This window comes from Piliocolobus tephrosceles, chromosome X (genome assembly GCF_002776525.5).
Source record: "Piliocolobus tephrosceles isolate RC106 chromosome X, ASM277652v3, whole genome shotgun sequence".
Lineage (NCBI taxonomy): Eukaryota > Metazoa > Chordata > Mammalia > Primates > Cercopithecidae > Piliocolobus > Piliocolobus tephrosceles.
This window is the reverse complement of record NC_045455.1, coordinates 37,893,393-37,910,976: the sequence shown is the minus strand read 5'-3', so window position 1 is coordinate 37,910,976 and position 17,584 is coordinate 37,893,393. Positions and strand designations below refer to the sequence as shown.

General features: G+C 36.3%; 2 long non-coding RNA genes across 2 annotated transcripts in view; one reads left to right on the top strand and one right to left on the bottom strand.

Moving 5' to 3' along the window:
- Positions 1 to 17,584, top strand: part of LOC111522134 — a 680,649-nt gene that overhangs the window by 51,805 nt on the left and 611,260 nt on the right. The window lies entirely within an intron of this gene.
- On the bottom strand, positions 326 to 15,346 carry LOC111522127. Its single transcript, XR_002725171.1, has 3 exons — positions 15,188 to 15,346; positions 9,931 to 10,167; positions 326 to 2,523 (listed from the first exon to the last, which is right to left on the bottom strand). It is a non-coding gene; the product is annotated as an uncharacterized LOC111522127 (long non-coding RNA).

The following is a 17,584-nucleotide window of genomic DNA, read 5'->3' as shown; positions in this document are numbered from 1 at the left end:
CAATGCCTGGTATATGATAGGCTCTTGATAAATAGTTGCTGATTCATTAAGAAAATGAATACCTGTTGATATAAATTATAATGGGAAGCAATATGGTAATTTAATCCATGACCTTTACAGCAAAGAAAGTCATGAAAAATGAGATAGGGAATGAAGTTTAAGTACAGGAAAAGCGGTTCAAGAGGCTAAATTTTGGAACTACGAGCTGAAATGTATTTTAGAATGAGTTAGAAGTAAAAGACCTGTAGATTAGAGTCCTTGATTGTCAAGAGTAAAGGGATCACATCCATGGCTTGATAAGGCTTGGTCCAGCTACATTTTTTTTCTTGAAACATTGAAATTTTTTTTTCGATATGAAAATCCATTATTTTCTGTGCATCCTGAGGCACAAATAAAAAGATGTATCTTTTATAAATTTTGTTGAAATTTGAAAATATTATATGTTTGGAGTTTTCTAATTTCTTGTGCAATTGTTTTTCCAAATGTTAGGTGGGAAAAAGGGATTTAAGGAGGGAGAGAGAGAGAGGAGAGATGGATTTTGCTTTTCTTCTTTGATTAGCAGGAAAAAAAATGTGACTGCTAGCAGCAGCTTTTGGAGAGGGGAACAGGAAGCCAGATGTGCAGAAAACTGGAGGGGATATGTGGAAATAAATATCTTTCCTGCTAGTGTGACAGAGAGGTGGATATGATTGTTGTCCAAAAAATACTAGTAAGAAAGTGGCAGAGAAGCAGATAAACTGACTCAGCACACTCTGAGGTTTGGAATTGTTCTTTTAGAGAACTGATAATGGGAGGTGTTATAATAGCAGAGAAGGGGTAAAAATGACCTGTATATATTTTTTTACTCTCCAAGAGTTTTGGTTATGTTTCTTTCTTCAATTATATTTATTTCATGATAAAATAAAGTTATTTTATCATAAGATAATGTATACCTAGAAATGGATGAAAACGGCAGTTAGAACTGCTGATAAGGAATGAAAATATATTAAAGTTTTTGACATGAACACTTTTTAGGTTTAATTAATTTTAAATTAATAAATAGAAAATCCGTGGAAATGAGGGCCCTTCCTATGGCTTGTGCCGCACTTCAGAAACATGTCTCAGTTGATTTCATCATGGGGAAAAAGAATGGGTTGGATTTGAAAAAATTAGGTGAAAGAGTAAATACTTGGGAGATTTAAATGAAAAGCTATGAGTTAAAAGTAAGAAGTGAAAATCCATGTACTGCGTCTTGCCATAATTAGAATCTGGGTGCATTTGATGAATTGAAGATTAAATGGTTTCTGGGAACTTTCAAAGCCAGGGGCTTTTCCATATTCCCAGCATGACTCAGCATGGGAAACTTCCAGTCAGTGTAAGCATGCAGGGCATTTTCTGAGCAGAAAAACCCTGCCAGCTTCTAAGCTTCATGGGAGAAAACAATAAATATGGAAGCCACCAACTCTCTGAATTAAAGAGAACAAAAAATGTTCTGAAAAGAAAAGGAAGGGGTAGCTCAGTAAAGAGAACCTTATTACTGGGAGCTATTTAGTCATGCAAAAGTTCTAGATCTTTAAGACAAGAGTTGTTCATATTGATTATGGGAAAGGATTAGATACACATATCTAAAACTACCTGATATAATTGGAATATAAAACCATTTAAACAATGTAATGAGAAGTCAAGAGATTTGGAGCCTCAAAACCTGGGTTTTAGTCTCAGATCTATCACTTACTTGTTGTTATTGAAGTGTAACATACATACAAAAAGCTGCATAAGTGATGGTGCTGTGACTTTTCACAAAAGACACACATACACGCAACCAGCATTCACTGAAATTGAGAATCAGGATATTAGCAACAACTCAGAAAGCCCCTTTTCACTCCCTTTTTGTTACTGACCCCCAAGGGTAACCAGTCTCCTGGTTCCTGATTTCTAACATAGCAGATTCATTCTGGCTGATTCATCATAACTTTATATGAATAGAATCATTCAAGACGTACGCATCTGTACTTAGTCTCTTTGGCTCAACATTGTATTTGTGATTTATTCATGTTGCTGTGCCTAGCTGTAATCTGTTAGTTTTCATTGCCAAATTACATTGTTTGGAATAAACATAATTTATATGACCTACACTTGATGGACATCTGGACTGTTTTTACGCTTTGGTTATTCTCAGAATAACCAAATGCAAGAATGTTGCTAGGAACATTCTGTACATTTATTTTTGTGAACATCTGGATGCATTTCTGGTAGTCTGCTAGGGCTGCCATAACAAAGTTGCAAAGACTGTGTAGTTTAAACAACAGAAATTTATTTTTTCACTGTTCTAGAGTCTGGATGTCCAAGGTTAAGAGGTCAGCAAATTTGGTTTATCCAGAAGCCTCTCTCCTTAGTTGCAGATGCCACCTTCCCATTGTGTCCTCATACCATCTTGCCTCTGTGCTCTGGTGTCTCTTTCTCTTCTTATAATCACATCATTCCTATTGAATTAGGGTTCCATCCTCTTTACTTCATTTAATCCTGATGACCTTCTTGAGGCCCCTGCCACCAAATAAATACAGTCATATTAGTGGTTAGGATTTCAACGTATGAATTTTGGAAGGACACAATTCAGTCTGTAATGACATTTCTGTGGTTTATATTCTTAAGTAATAAATACTAGGTCATTGCATTTCAGTACATTCAGGTTTACTAGACACTGAGAGTTTTCCAGATTGGTTGAACTGATTTGCATTATTGTTGGAAATGCAAATCAGTTCAACCAGTCTGGAAAACTGTCATTGTCTAGGGTTCCAGTTACTTCATAATATTGCTAAATATGGCATTGTCTTTCTCATTTTAGCCATTCTGGTGTGTATGTACATGGCATATCACTATGATTTAATTAGCATTTCTTTGATGATTACTGAAACTGAATATCTTTCATATATTTATTAGTGGCTTGGATATCCTCATTTGTAAAATATCTGTTCAAAACTCTTGGCTAATTAAAAAATTTAATTGTCTGCCATTTTCTGATTGATTTGTGGAAGTTCTCATAATCCTGGAAATAAAATATTCTTTGTTGAATAGATACCTAACAAATATCTTCTGCTAGTTGATTTATTTCCTTTTCAATCCTTAGTCATATTCTGATTAATATAAGTGATTTTAACAGGGAAGTTTAATTTATGACTTTTTTTTTAATGGCTGGTACATTGTTAACCTTATTTAAGTTACCTTTTGCTTGGTTTTAAGTTACGAAGATTTTTTACTTTTTTAACAACAGCTTTATTATTTTACTTTTACATTTAGATCTCCTGTACATCTACAGCTGATTTTTGTGTATTGTGTGAGGTTTGGGAAGGGGTCATGATTCACTTTTTCCATGTAAAATTCAGCTGACCCCAAATCATTTATGTAAAAAGCCCATCCTTCCTTGCTGCACTGCAGTGTCACCCTTGTCATAAACCAGGTGAGAGTTCTAATAATGGGTCAGTTTCTGAATGCACTCTTCTTTTTCACTGATCTATATTTTTATCCTTGAGTCTATAGCAAACTTTCTTAAATATAATAGCTTCATATGTGACTGGCTTGACTTCTTGTATTAACAGTAGTCTTTGTCCAGGGCTATTCTTGGTCTTTTGCATTTTCAAACATGTTATAAAATTAGCTTATTAATTTCCACAGAAACACCTTCTGGAATTTTGGTTGGGAGGATTACATCAAATTTATAAGTGAATTTAGGAAGAACTGATATTTTTAAAATATTGAACCTTCCAATTCATGAACATGGTGTATCTCATTATTTAAATCTTTCTCAACTTCTGTCAGTACATTTTGTAGTTTTCTTTGTAGCTGTCTCATACATCTTTCACTATATTTATTTCTATAAATTTTATGATTTTTAAAGTTATTTTAATTTAGCCAAGTGATTTAATTTATTCCCATTATACCTCTAAGTATGAGTATTTTTTGAATTTTGAATAATATTGATCCAAAGATAATCTAGCCAAATCATAATGATTAAGCAGTGTCTTCACCCATTCCTTCATGCATTTCTTTACTGAATAATCATTTATTGCATTCCTCTTGTATGCTGGGCACAGTGCTAGATGCTAGGCACACAAAATAAGGCACAAAATAATAATTTATTGCATGCCTCTTGTATGCTGGCTGGGCACAGTGCTAGATGTTAGGCACACAAAATAAGGCGGTCTTTATTCTAGAGAAGTTAAACAATAACAACACAGGATGACAAATTGAAGAGGTGTGACTAATTAGGAAACCCAGAATTATGCTGAATAATAATCAGAATAATTACAGAAGTCATATTAAGGAGTAGGAACAGAAATAGCACAATTACTTCCCAAGGGACAATAATAATAAACTGGAACACTTGAGCAAAATGAGATAGTGTGAAAGCAAATAATTTGTTAATATTGTGTTTAAACTTGTAGCAAATAAAGAGATACTATAAAAACTTCTTACAGAATCATAACACACCAAATTGGTGCTAAATTAAACTCAAGCAAGAAAGTAGGAGCTTTGGAATACAGTGTGATCTGTGTTGTCTTGATGTAATGGGTTTTTGAGGAGTAGGAGCCATAAACATAAATGCAACAAGTGATCTTCTCCACACTGGGGCCATAGAAGAAAGGACCTGTTTAGGTCACCAGGAGGAATTTATCTGGAAGCAGTGGGATGGGAACTGAGACAAACCCAGCCCCATTATTTATTTACAAGGCTGCAGTAGGAAGTATGGATCCTTTTGTTTACTAGAAGAACTATAAACAGACTTCTTCTCTGTTTATTTGTATAAAGGATACCATTGAATTTTTGTAAACAAAATAGACTGTTAGGAATAAAGGATAGTTTGATTTAGGATATGTGTCCATAACATATAATATCTAAGGAGCGTTAGGCTGCCTACTGACAGTGGCAAATTTACGATATTAAAGCAAATGTAAGAATGATGAAAATACAGGAGTGAAAGGGCAAGGAATTAAGAAGTGAGGATTTTGAACTTCCACTAGTTCTGAAAAGCATGTGTAATTTAAACTAGAAGTAAATGGATGTAATAGAAATATCTTTCAACTAGGAAAGAGAACTAGTCCCAGTTTTTACACATACTTTTTAAGCTATTTAGCCTCTCTGGTTCTCAGTTTCTCTGATAGAATATATTGCTTTCCTTCCATAGCAACTCACCTAATAATTGCACTCAATAAATATGAAATAAATGAATGAATATATAGGAGATAAGGAGTGGGAGGGGGTGCTTGTTGGGTCTTCTTAGTTTTCTTACTCTGTATTTTCTTTAAACAATCATATATTCTCCTATGGGTTACATTTTAAATCTGCTATTGACTCCTAAATTATAAATCCATCTCAGATCATTCCTTGAACTCTAGGTGTGCATATATATTTTCTTTTAACTTGACATCTGCAATTGGATACTCCAGCTAAAAACTGAAATACCTAGTATGAACTCATTGATTTTTATCTTCCTCCCAACTTGCTCTCCTCCTGTGCCCCTCCTTTAGTTAACGGCATTCAGCAACAGACCCTGTTGCCCAATATACCATTGATCACAATTTCCCAAAGAGGCTATGTCCTAAAAAGCTCTGGGAAGCAACCACTTCTCTCTCTATTCATACTCCCACAATCCTTGTTTAGGTCCTCACAAAAATGGCCTGCACAACTCAAAGAGCCTTTCAAACAGGTCTCTGACTTTAGAATATTCTCTTTGAATTGATTGCATTATTTCAGACAGTGATCTTTCTAACATGTAACTCAAATCCCATCACTCTCTGCCTAAAATCATTCAGTGATTCCACATTGCCCCAAGAATAAAGTGCCAACTCCCTAAAGTGGCTTACCATCCTTGTTATACACTCCTGCTTTCCTTTCCAATCTCATTTCTTGAATAAATTCTATCTTCAGCCAGATGGTGCTGCTTTCCTCACCTGTGCTTTATGATAAACTCCACTTTCCTGACCCTGAACATGATGTTCTGCTTGCCTAAGTGCTTCGTCCTTCCACCTAGCTCTTACCGTCAGCCTCCACATCTTAGCCTCCTCACCTGACAATATTCTCGCCAACTGTATTATTTCAACGTAGAAATCACCTTTGTAAAGATGTCTTTTCCCCGTGGTTGCTACTGCTCCTTTCCTAGCACATTTGTGTGCTGTATTATCTGTTAAGTGTCTGAGTCCTCCACCAGATGAAAAAACTTTGGGAGTATGTGAATGTTTACCTGTCTGGTTCATGTTCCTTGTGTTGTCTGATTGTCTGACTCAGCATAGATTATTAATAAATATTTATAAAATAAAATTACTCTCTTGCAATATTAAAATACTATAATAGAATGTTAAATAAAATTGTAAGGCTGAGACGATAGTTTAAATTTGGCTGGTGTGGGTGGGGGTATAAAGGAAATGAGAGCCTGGGGCACTTCAGAGGCATTTTATGACATGTAAAGTGCCCTTTTGGGGCACTTTACGACATCAGAACAAAAAAGTTGTGCTTTTCATTTGGGATTTTGGGAATGAACCAGAGGACAATCCTTTCACTGCTGTGGCTATGATATAAACTCTAGGGACAATAAAGAACCTTGTGACCTGAAAAAATAGACTTTTGGGAAAAGCTCTTAAAATTTGGGGTGGTACACAAGAGGATATGATATGTCTTGCCCAGTGAATAAGGATCTTCAGAAAACTTCTAAAAAGAGGCTGCATCTGCTTTAGTTGTTCAGAGGAATGCATATTCTCTGAGCACTGTTTTCTCCAAAACATTTTGAGAGATGGGCCTCAGTTTTCTTACTTGTAAAGTGGGTATGGTAGAAAATGTACCTGTCACCTTGTACATGAGGATTCAATAAACCAAAGTAAATAAACTTTTACAATGGCCTGGCACCTAGTAAATACCAGCTAAGTGTTTACTTCCTTTATTACCATTGTTATCAATTTGACACTGAGATAAGAGCTAACACATAAAGTAAGAGGCATTCTTGTGGTACATCTGCAGAAGTCATTTGTGTTCTCCAAGTCCTTCCAGGGTTCTTCTGGGACGGTACATAAGAGTCCTGGGATTGAGTTCCTGCAGTCTGGCCTCAAAATCTGTGGCTCCTAGCTGAGCTTCAGCTAACAGTACATCTGAGTCTTCCTGTCAATCAAGGATATCTTATATGGGACTGAGCAATTTAGATTTGAAATGCTAAGCGTGGAACAAATGTTACCACATCAGATAGGAATGGAAACTGTTCTTCGTGGAGAGATACCAGGATCTCTCTTCCTCGGGAAGATGAGCTGAGAGAGGAATGCAGAGATGTCGCTCTGTGCAGCCACTAGCACTGGCCCCTGTGCCACCTTAGTTCTTCAGGGTGAGCTTTAATTGTTGCCCAGTTTCATGAGTTTCAGGCTCTATGCTATTGTGAGAAAATTGTGCTGAAAGCTACTGGGAGACCACACAATAACAGCTGGCACACTGATACACTGTGGAGGTCGCTGCTAGAGTTCAAGGCTCTCTGGGATGCTCCAGGGCACAAACCCTCAGATTCAGGTGCTCATCCAGAGAGATTTGGATCCGATCTGCATAAATCCCAGTGTGGTAGCAAGGAATTTCCTGCCTCCTACTGCTTCAGGTCACCTGCTCAACCCATTTTTAGAAGGCCTTCACAGCCCTTTTGGGGCATTCCCAGGGCAGGTGGGCAGGAGGTGGTGACCGTGGGGACTGGGCATCCATCAGACCTGGGATGGAGTGGTGCCTCACCTGGATCTGCACATCCCAAAGTGGTACTCAACGCTGGACGGAAAGGAAATGCGTGTACATGTGTTGCACTTTGATCAGTGTCCTGCTCCTCCCCTTCTTCCCCCTGCACATGGTGTGAAAAGGAGAGGCGTTCTCCCACTTCGGAAATTGGGATTGTGGTACTTTCTGAAAGTGTGCAGCATTTTACCCTCGAGTGTATAAGTCTAAGTATTGTAAGATATGTTTTTATATTTTAAAATCTCTTAAAGGTAATTTTATTTTATTGAACATCAGAAATTATCTGCATATTCATAAAGAATGCTTGATTAAAAGATGGTATCTCCCAGAGCGTCTGAAATTTTAGTCTAGTCACACTCATTTGGAATCAGCCTATTAGATATCTCTCTGACACTAACAGTAACAATTACCATATTCATAATTACTAAGGAATTCTAAGGAAAGTGTATGTATGCACATACACACTGTATACATATTCAGAATATATGTGAATTTAAATTATAAACCATAAATATATCTGTTTGTTACCTGTCGTTTTCTTCCCTATAAAAAATAATTTTATTCATGCCTAGTATTAACTCCCAGGCAAAGCATGTATTTAAGGATTAGGCTAATTTTTAAAGGTTTTCGAGAAGGCTACAACCCTGAAATATTGTCTGATTAGAAAATAAAATTAGTGGTTCTGCAGTTAGCCTTTGGCTTTATTTCAGTATTGGTTAGTGTTTTACTGCTTGCTGGGTTTGAAAACTTACTTGAAAGTACATCCCTTATTGATCAGTAAATTTATTTGTATGTTATTGTTGCAGCCGGTAAATGAGAAATTTAATTTTCTCTCTTTAATTTAGTTTGGCTTTCTGACATGTTGCTGTTCTCTCCTTGAAGCAAGTGCTGTTTGCTCATTTTCCTTACTCCAGTGTCTGTCACGTAAAAGGGCTTAGTACATGTTTCCTGAAGTAATGACTTATCAGATGCATGGTCAGTGCCCCTAAATCTTGCTTCTCAGTGTTAGTTTGGAGCCTGAGAAAGAATGGTAGCTTTGGAAAAGTAAATTTAAAAGTCAGAAATCATTAAAAAGCACAAAAATATCCCAAAGTAAGGTTTTCATATGATTCTACCACAGGGCTCATTGATCTTTTCTCATCTTTAGACTTTGTTTCTAGGTGCCCAACAGAAGCTACCACAACTTTAATGGTTGCTAACTCCCACTTTTTCATTATACTCTTGCTAAGTTGAAGAGTCCCCTCCTCTTAGGAACAGAAATGACTGTGCTATATATTGGAATTTCCAAAAGCCACCAAACACCAATGATACACCACAGATGGGTGTCCATGAGAGTGGAATTAGCACTACTCCCCTCAGTGTGGCTGCTGTGTCATCACTAGTGTACTGCAATCCCTGCCAAGGCAGGACAGGGGGAAATGAGTGCCAACTGAATTCCAGTCCAGACTGAATGATAAGGCTCTACCACAGGGAATGGATCTTGTCTGTTCAAGGCCATAATGGACAGTGTCCTTTCCTGTCATTGCAGCTACATCATCCAAACTCCCCAGATCACTAAGGAAACTCAGAAGAACATGAGCAGAACATCACAACAATGGGTGTGCATAACTCTGATAAAACATGTACATTTAAGGCTCTCTATTCTCTCTAATAGGTTAATTCAGGTGGCATGATGACAAAACTGCCATCTACAGTTTGGAACAGGTAGGGATGAAAGAGGATGGTGGAATGCGATCTTTTCAAATTTATCCAGTGGGGTAAATGGAGGATCTTTTGTTTCATAGTAGCTACATAAAGTAACTATAGAAGATTATTTTCAGAGAAAAACAAAACAAAACAAAAGCCACTACTAGGCATGCCTATTATGCCTGAAATGTCATTGTCTATTTATATGCTTGCAAAGGCTATTATCTGCTGAATTTAAACAGCACAAACATCAGAAAAACTAGATAATAGTCTACCTACTGGAAATATTTGGAACAGTTTCTTACAATCCTAATATTAGAGCACAAACATATTCCCCTCTCCTTTTCTTTTTCTCTTTTGAATTTTCAGTAGAAAGGATGACAATAATAAGTATAACATTTATTGGATTATACTTTAATTTAGATCACCAAATTATGTATACCTACAGCACCCAAAATGCTACTAAAGTCAAGTCTCTACATTTAAATAATAAATAAATAATCCGGTTTTACTCACATCCATCTTCCATGATGGTCCAACTAGACACTCCCCCATCGTGACTGTTGATGGAAAATTCTTCCATGTTTGGAGAAACCACAGTTACTGATTAGTTTTAGCTGTAAGAGCTCTTTCCTCCTTCTCATCAAGCCTAGGCAAAGTTCCACAACAATATTTTTTCCTGTTTGTCTCCATTCAGAAGTTTTTAATCTCTTCAGGGAACGGGGAAAATGCAGGAGTCCCCTTTGTACATCGCTTGAAATAAATAAAAAAAATTATCCAAAACTCATGTCAGTACAGGAGTGACTGTTATAAAGAGAAAGAAACAAATTATGATGATTGGAAATGACAAGAACTTGGATTTTTCTCATTTTTCAGCATGAAATTCTGAGCTTACAACCTGCAAAATCTTATTATAAAAGTAAGATAACTGCCATATAAAAATTGAAAATCATGCAAATATTTATGTATGATCCCACTAGTTCACTCCACATTTTTTTTGGAGTGTAAAAAACATTTATTATTTTAAAAATCACATCCAATTGAAAAAAAAAAAAAAAGAGTCATAAAATAAAAGAAGAGGAACACAGGCTCTGCACTCCACTGAAACATTTTGAAAAATAAAATGAACAACCATTGCTTTACAGCAAAAATATTATGTCATCAACAAGGTAGGAAAATTAGCAATTGCCTTTTAAAAAATCATAGATGTACTAGCACAGTGGTTGTGAGAATAGACGTTTGAGCCTGTTTGGTTTCAAAAGCTGACTTTTCCACAGAGTTCTTCATCTAATATTGGTCAGGTTGCTTCATTTTCCTTATCTGTTAAATGGTGATACTCATGGTACCTACTTTATCTTGTTATTATGGCACTTTGAGGAGTTAATAATGAGAAGTACATAGAACAATGGTGTTTGATAAGATTAAGGTATTGTTACTATTCTTCGATTTCTAATATTTCAAAAGCAATACTGACCTGCACTGAAGAATAATTGACTTCATTCTTCAAAGCTTCATTAAATAATAATAAATAGTTGATTCCTTTTTTAGTTGGGAAACCAAATTCAGTCAATCTCTTAGAATATTACCATGAATTGTTTCTGAATTAAAACTCATCCCAAACATATGAGGAGATACTTTTCTGTGATTTATGTTATCGTTTGGAAGAAGGATACTGTTGTGCCAGGAGTTGAAAACTGCACTCAGAAAGTCTATTCATGCTGACCACAAATATTACCAGTGGTAGGAAAATCGAGTGTGTTCAATTTCATCACTGATAAATCTAGAATGATAACAGATCTGCTTTGAGGGCAAGGTCTAGGAATGCTCTTCTTATATGCAGAATGTTTTTGCTTAATTTCATGCTCTACAGTTTGAGAGTCATTTCTTATAAAATTTATAATAACTGATGAGGCAGCCAGTGTCCTGCTCTAGAGATTTCTATCTTATTTTATAAGGTAAAACTAAAGTTTCCTTTCAAGTTAAATAAGGATTATAATCTTTGTGCAAGGAAAAAAAAAGGGTGTTCGTACTAGATCACCTTTGGTAAGATTTGTGATTGTTTATCCCACAGAATATTTAAGTTTCGAAATTATTTCCTTTCTCCTCCAGGAGAGTATAAACTTTTCCCTTGTGACTATTTGTTTCTCTTCAAAATATATTAGCCCATATTTATCACAGTCATGGTCTCTATGTCAACGAGAGAAGATGCCATGTATCTCCTAATTTAGCAACACTTTTTGTTCGGGTTTCCAGATAAAGCACAATACAAGTTTTAAATATAAAGGGAACAGGCTGTTTCCCACAAAGCACACTGGTGTTCATAGGATGAGAAACTGGCCCCCCGTGGTGTTTGATAAGAAAGGAGTTCCTAGCATAAATATATTTTTAGCACATCTAATAAAACATCAGTTCCATCTGCATTTCCTTAACATGTTGTGCTAAATTCTCCCTCCAACATTCCAGGATTAGTTTGTTATTCAAAGTGACAGGGAAAAGTCACTTTAGATTTTTCTGTCACCATAGGAGAAAATTAAAATCTGTCATTATTATATTAACATACTTTTCTTTTTCTTTATCAATACACAACAGCATTTGGTTCTCTACTAAAAATTATCACACACTTTAAATGATAAACTGAGCCTCTTGAAATTTTTTATTTATTTTGGGACTATAACATCAATATGTTTAAATGAAATATTAATTTCTGTCTCTGTTTCAAACATGACTCCTAATAACTGAAAAAATAGAAGTTTGTGTTTACTGCTCTACATCTCTTTTCCTAAGTAATTAACTAACAAATTAGCTGTCAACTTCTTTATTCACTGAGATCTTAGTTAAAAGAGTATGTGTGTGTGTATGTGTATGTGTGTATGTATATATACACGTACACACATATACTATTATATACTATATATAACAGTATATATATACACACACACACACATACGTGCACAGAGAGAGAACATTAAAACATAATGAGAAATGGTATTTCAAAAGATCTGTTAAGCAAAATCTTGATCAAAATATAAGCTGGTTGCCAATATATAGAAAGGTTTATTATACTATAATTGGTTTTGAACATGGTTTGTAATATCTCTCCCTCTTCCATGCATGTAATTTTGATTTATTACCAGGTTGATAATTACCTGGCCAAAATTAGATTTCTTATTCACATAAAGGTAGAGATCAAATTTACATATCAGTAATGCAAATGGGAAAAATTATTTGGAGTAATTTCTTTTCATTGGAACTATTTGTATCACTGCTCAATAAATCTATTATTTGATTTTATTTCTAGGGCATTATTAAAGAGATTTGTCAGAAAAAATATGTTTATATATGTGTTTACATATGTATACACACTATATAATAAAATAGAAATTGGAGATATATATGCCTGTGTATATGAGTGTGTGTGTGTGGTGGTATATAGGACTACATTACAGAATGTTTTTCTAAAGTTAGGAATTTAAAGGGTGAATATCATGCTAGGCCACATTTCTGAGTTGTAAAAAAAAAAATCACTGAATTTTACAGATTTGAGGTTTTAAGCTTAAAATTTTAGTTGCATTTTTAAAAACGCGAAAGCAGCTGACAAACTGGTTTCAAAAAGAAGAGTTAATATTGCAAAAGTGAAATTACTCATAAAGCTAAATCTAGACAAGACAGAAATAAAATTTTAAAAATTTAAAATCCAAGTTTATTTTAAAAGCATGTATGTTTTACATTAGAAGGTGTAGCCCTACCAATCATCTTTTCCTCTAAAATATTCAGAGTACATTTTTAGAACATTGTAGAAACACTTAAATGCCAGTGGTTCATTATTTTAAACGTATTTTAACAAATGCCTCTTTTAACAAATGCAAGAGTAATGTTGAAATACAGCTTTTATTCTGTTTTTCAGGCTTCAGACATAAAGTCTATTTTATGGTTTATAAACTGATAGGAGACATAGTGACTTCTTTCATTGCTAGCAAGATTTTAAATGTTCTTTTTGGGAGGTATAGTGATTATTATTATTATTATTTTTTTCTGCTTGAGAAATGTTACCTTCTGAGATAAAAGCAAGGCACTTTTTCTACTGTTATGATTCCTTAAAATAGTTTTTTCCCTTTTGTTTTGTTTATAATACCCTTCCCAGCTCCCTTGGTCATCTGAGCATGGCTGATAACTTCACATCTCTTTTTATGATTCATGAATAGAGAATTCTAACTTTACATTAAAATGAAGAACATATTTAGTTCTCAAGAATAAGCTCATCCTGGGAATATATTGACACCTTGGCAGATGTATTAAACCAGAAAAAGAACGTAGAAGGGACGTGGACCTCCTTGTGAATAACACTCTCATGGTTGAGTCCTTGCTGAGGGTTAGGAAAACATCCTGGTATGTACATTTGAAGCTTATTGGTTTCCTGAGCTAAGATTAGGGATTAGGACAAGAGGTGTGGCTGGAATCTCTTCCTGAAGATTGTGATTCTGGGACTCAGAGGAGTCAAGACCAAGGTTCCCACAGCAGAGCCAGAAACATAAATAAATAATAATTAGTCCTACACCTCTGACATTTGACCACCCCCTTGGGTATTGTATCTTGGTCCTAATATATTTTGTTTTCCTAGTTTAGGCTGGAACTGTGTAGAGCATTGAGCAAATAAATATTTTGTTCTTACCAAATACATATATATTTTTGGACTGTACAAATACTAAATAATAATAACCATATTCTTTATTTTTTGAGATGGAATTTCGGTCTTTTTGCCCAGGCTGGAGTGCAATGGTACCATCTCGGCTCACTCTAACCTCCGCCTCCTGGGTTCAAGCGATTCTCCTGTCTTATCCTCCCGAGTACCTGGGATTACAGGCACGCACCACCATGCCTGGCTAATTTTGTATTTTTAGCAGAGACAGAGTTTCTCTGTGTTGGTCAGGCTGGTCTCAAACTCCCGACCTCAGGTGATCTGCCTGCCTTGGCCTCCCAAAGTGCTGGGATTACAGGCATGAGTCACCACGCCCGGCATGTATCCCACCAAAGAGGTGTTGAGCCTCTCTCTTGTTAGATAACCTATCAGGCAATATTTTCTTATCAATTACTTCAATAACGATTACTGTTGAATCATTAACTTTGTACATTTTTTCCAGATGAGGATTTGTGCTAAAGCTTCATTTAACTAAACCATTTTGAGTAGCTTGTTATCACAAAAGAGTCAGGACAGGCTTAAAATCAGTCAGAAGTTTACCTATTCGATTCTATAAAACAAAACAGGTACCTATGATATGCTAGGCTGGATAGCAGCTGCTGGAAGGTTTAGAAATGTATTGCAGTCTCTTATTTATTTCGGTCTTGAATTCCAACTTATTTCAAAAATAAAAATAGCCACACTGTTGAAGACAGTATGATGGAGACTTTGGAATCAGATAGATCTGTCCCAAGTCCATGACTACCAGTCATGCAACCTCAGACCATCATCCAGTCAGAGTCTGGACTCCTGTAAATGAGTGTGGTCACCGCTCACTCACATGCTGCAGGGTTGTGACACATGCCAACACACAGCAGGGGACACGGGCTAAACATCCGGAAAATGGAAAATGCTCTTATTCTCAAGGCTAGGCAAATGTCTACATTCCAAAATACGAGCATGTTAACCTATCTATACATTTCAAATTGCAAAAGAATTCATTGCTTCTTAAAAATATAGTTGACATTCTAAGCAGAGCTGAGTGTTGACTAAAATAAACTAGGCTAGTAGTTATCATAGAAATGTTGATAAGATTACCTGGTATTCATTATACTTAAGAGCAAGACTGGTCCTAGGTAGAAATGAGAAACAGCTTCAGTCCGTTTTTCCCACCTTCCTACCTCCCATTCATCTTCCTTTCATCATTCACACACTTACTGCCCAGAAGCTTCTTTCGCTGCCTTGACCTTGTTAGGTGGCCTATTTCAGTAAAAAACAGTGTCTCTGAAGTGTTGGCTGGTACTGTTTGAACCTCTGTTAGCTCACTAGATGCTCTGCATTTTAATAGGGGTCTCTTGAATGAACAGGAGTTTTATGGTTTTATCTTTTTTTTTTTTTTGAGACGGAGTCTCACTCTGTCACCAAGGCTGGAGTGCAGTTGGGCAATCTCGGCTCACTGCAACCTCTGCCTCCCGGGTTCAAGCGATTCTCCTGCCTCAGGCTCCCAAATAGCTGGGATTACAGGTGCCCACCACCATGCCTGGCTAATTTTGTATTTTGGGTAGAGATGGGGTTTCACCATGTTGGCCAGGCTGGTCTTGAACTCCTGAACTCAGGTGATCCGCCTACCTTGGCCTCCCAAAGTGCTGGGATTACAGGCATGAGCCAACATGCCCAGCCCACGCAGGAGTTTTAAACCCAGGAGAATTGTGCTGTCTCATGAGGCAGACTGTCTTCTCGGTAGCTACTCTCTCTCTCTCAGAAAGTTCATCGATTCTTACAACATTAACTTTCATTTTTATTGTTACTATCCTTAAAAATATAGGTCAAAGATATCTGTCTCTTTCTCCCAAGTTTTAGTCCTACAATTTCTTAATGGACATTTTAGTTCAACAGATATTTGTGAGGCATCTCTTATTACATGTGAGACTAGGATCAATACTTTAAGTGTATTTAAAATAGACACCATGTTTATGTACCTGCCAAGAAATCTTTTTGTTCTCTTCTCCATAATCAATTTGTACTATGATTTGTCACCAAGTCCTATCAATTCTTCTTTTAAAGAATTGCCATCACCTCACACTTGGAAGATACATTAACTAGTTATCTTAAAAACAAGGATTATAAGTTATTCTACTATAAAGACACATGCACACATCTTTACTGCAGCACTATTCACAATAGCAAAGACATGGAACCAACCCACATGCTCATCAATGACAGACTGGATAAAGAAAATGTGGAACATATACACTATGGAATACTATGCAGCCATAAAAAAGAATGAGTTCATGTCTTTTGCAGGGACATGGATGAAGCTGGAAACCATCATTCTCAGCAAACTAACACAGGAGCAGAAAACCAAACACCACATGTTCCCGCTCTGAACAATGAGGACCCTTGGACGCACTGAGGGGAATATCCTATAGTGGGGCATGTAGGGGGTTAGGGGGCAAAGGGACAGAGAGCATTAGGACAAATACCTAATGCATGAGCGGCTTAAAACCTAGATGACGGGTTGATAGGTGCAGCAAACCGCCATGGCACATGTATCCCAGAACTTAAAGTATAATAAATAAAAACAAACAAACGAGAGAAACAAGAATCTTCCAGCTCCCATGTGATCCCTGCAGCAAGTGCGAACTGATCCCCTTCCCTTTACCTCCTTACTTCACCTCAGTGGCACTGGGCTCTGCCACTTTATAGCTCTGTGACTTTGAACAACGCATTAACTTTAACCTTGGTTTATTTATCCACAAAATATAACGAAAAATACCTGCCCTGCCTTCCTTACAGGATTATTATAATGATTAGTCAAAATGGTGCATAGGAAGTCATTTTATGTATTAAATATTTATATCACACTGTTAGGAATAGTATTCTTGTTTTCTACCTCATCTTGATGTGGTGAGACAGACTTGAGTTCAAATCTTGAATCCTCCACGTATTAGTCACGTGAATATTAGGTTACTTAACCTCTCAGAACTGCTACATTCTCATTTGTGAAATGGAGATGTGAACCTCCATGGAGCTTGGTGTATGGATTCGATGGAGAAAACATTAGTGAAGTACCAAGGACTGTGCCTAGTGCCAACTTGCATGCCATAATGCTAGTTTTTTCTTTGTGTTCTAGTTGGTTCAATGTTTTTTGTCTTTACCAGTCTTTCTTAGTCTTACCTGTATGATTTTATCTCTATTTTTTGGACCAACTTTGTGTTTTCTAGGCAGATTGATGAATGTGTGCATTTTCTGTGGCTGCTATAACAAATTACCACAAACTTAATGGCTTAAACTAATGAAAATATATTTTCTTACAGTTCTGAAAGTCAGAAGTTCAAAATCAGTAACACTAAGGTGTCTGTTTCTTCTGGAGGCTCAGGGGATACCCATTTCTTTGCCTTTTCTAGCTTCTAGAGGCTGCCTGCATTCTTCAGCTAGTGGCCCCTTCCTCACCATACTCCAATCTTAAGCTTTTGTCATCACATCTACTACTCA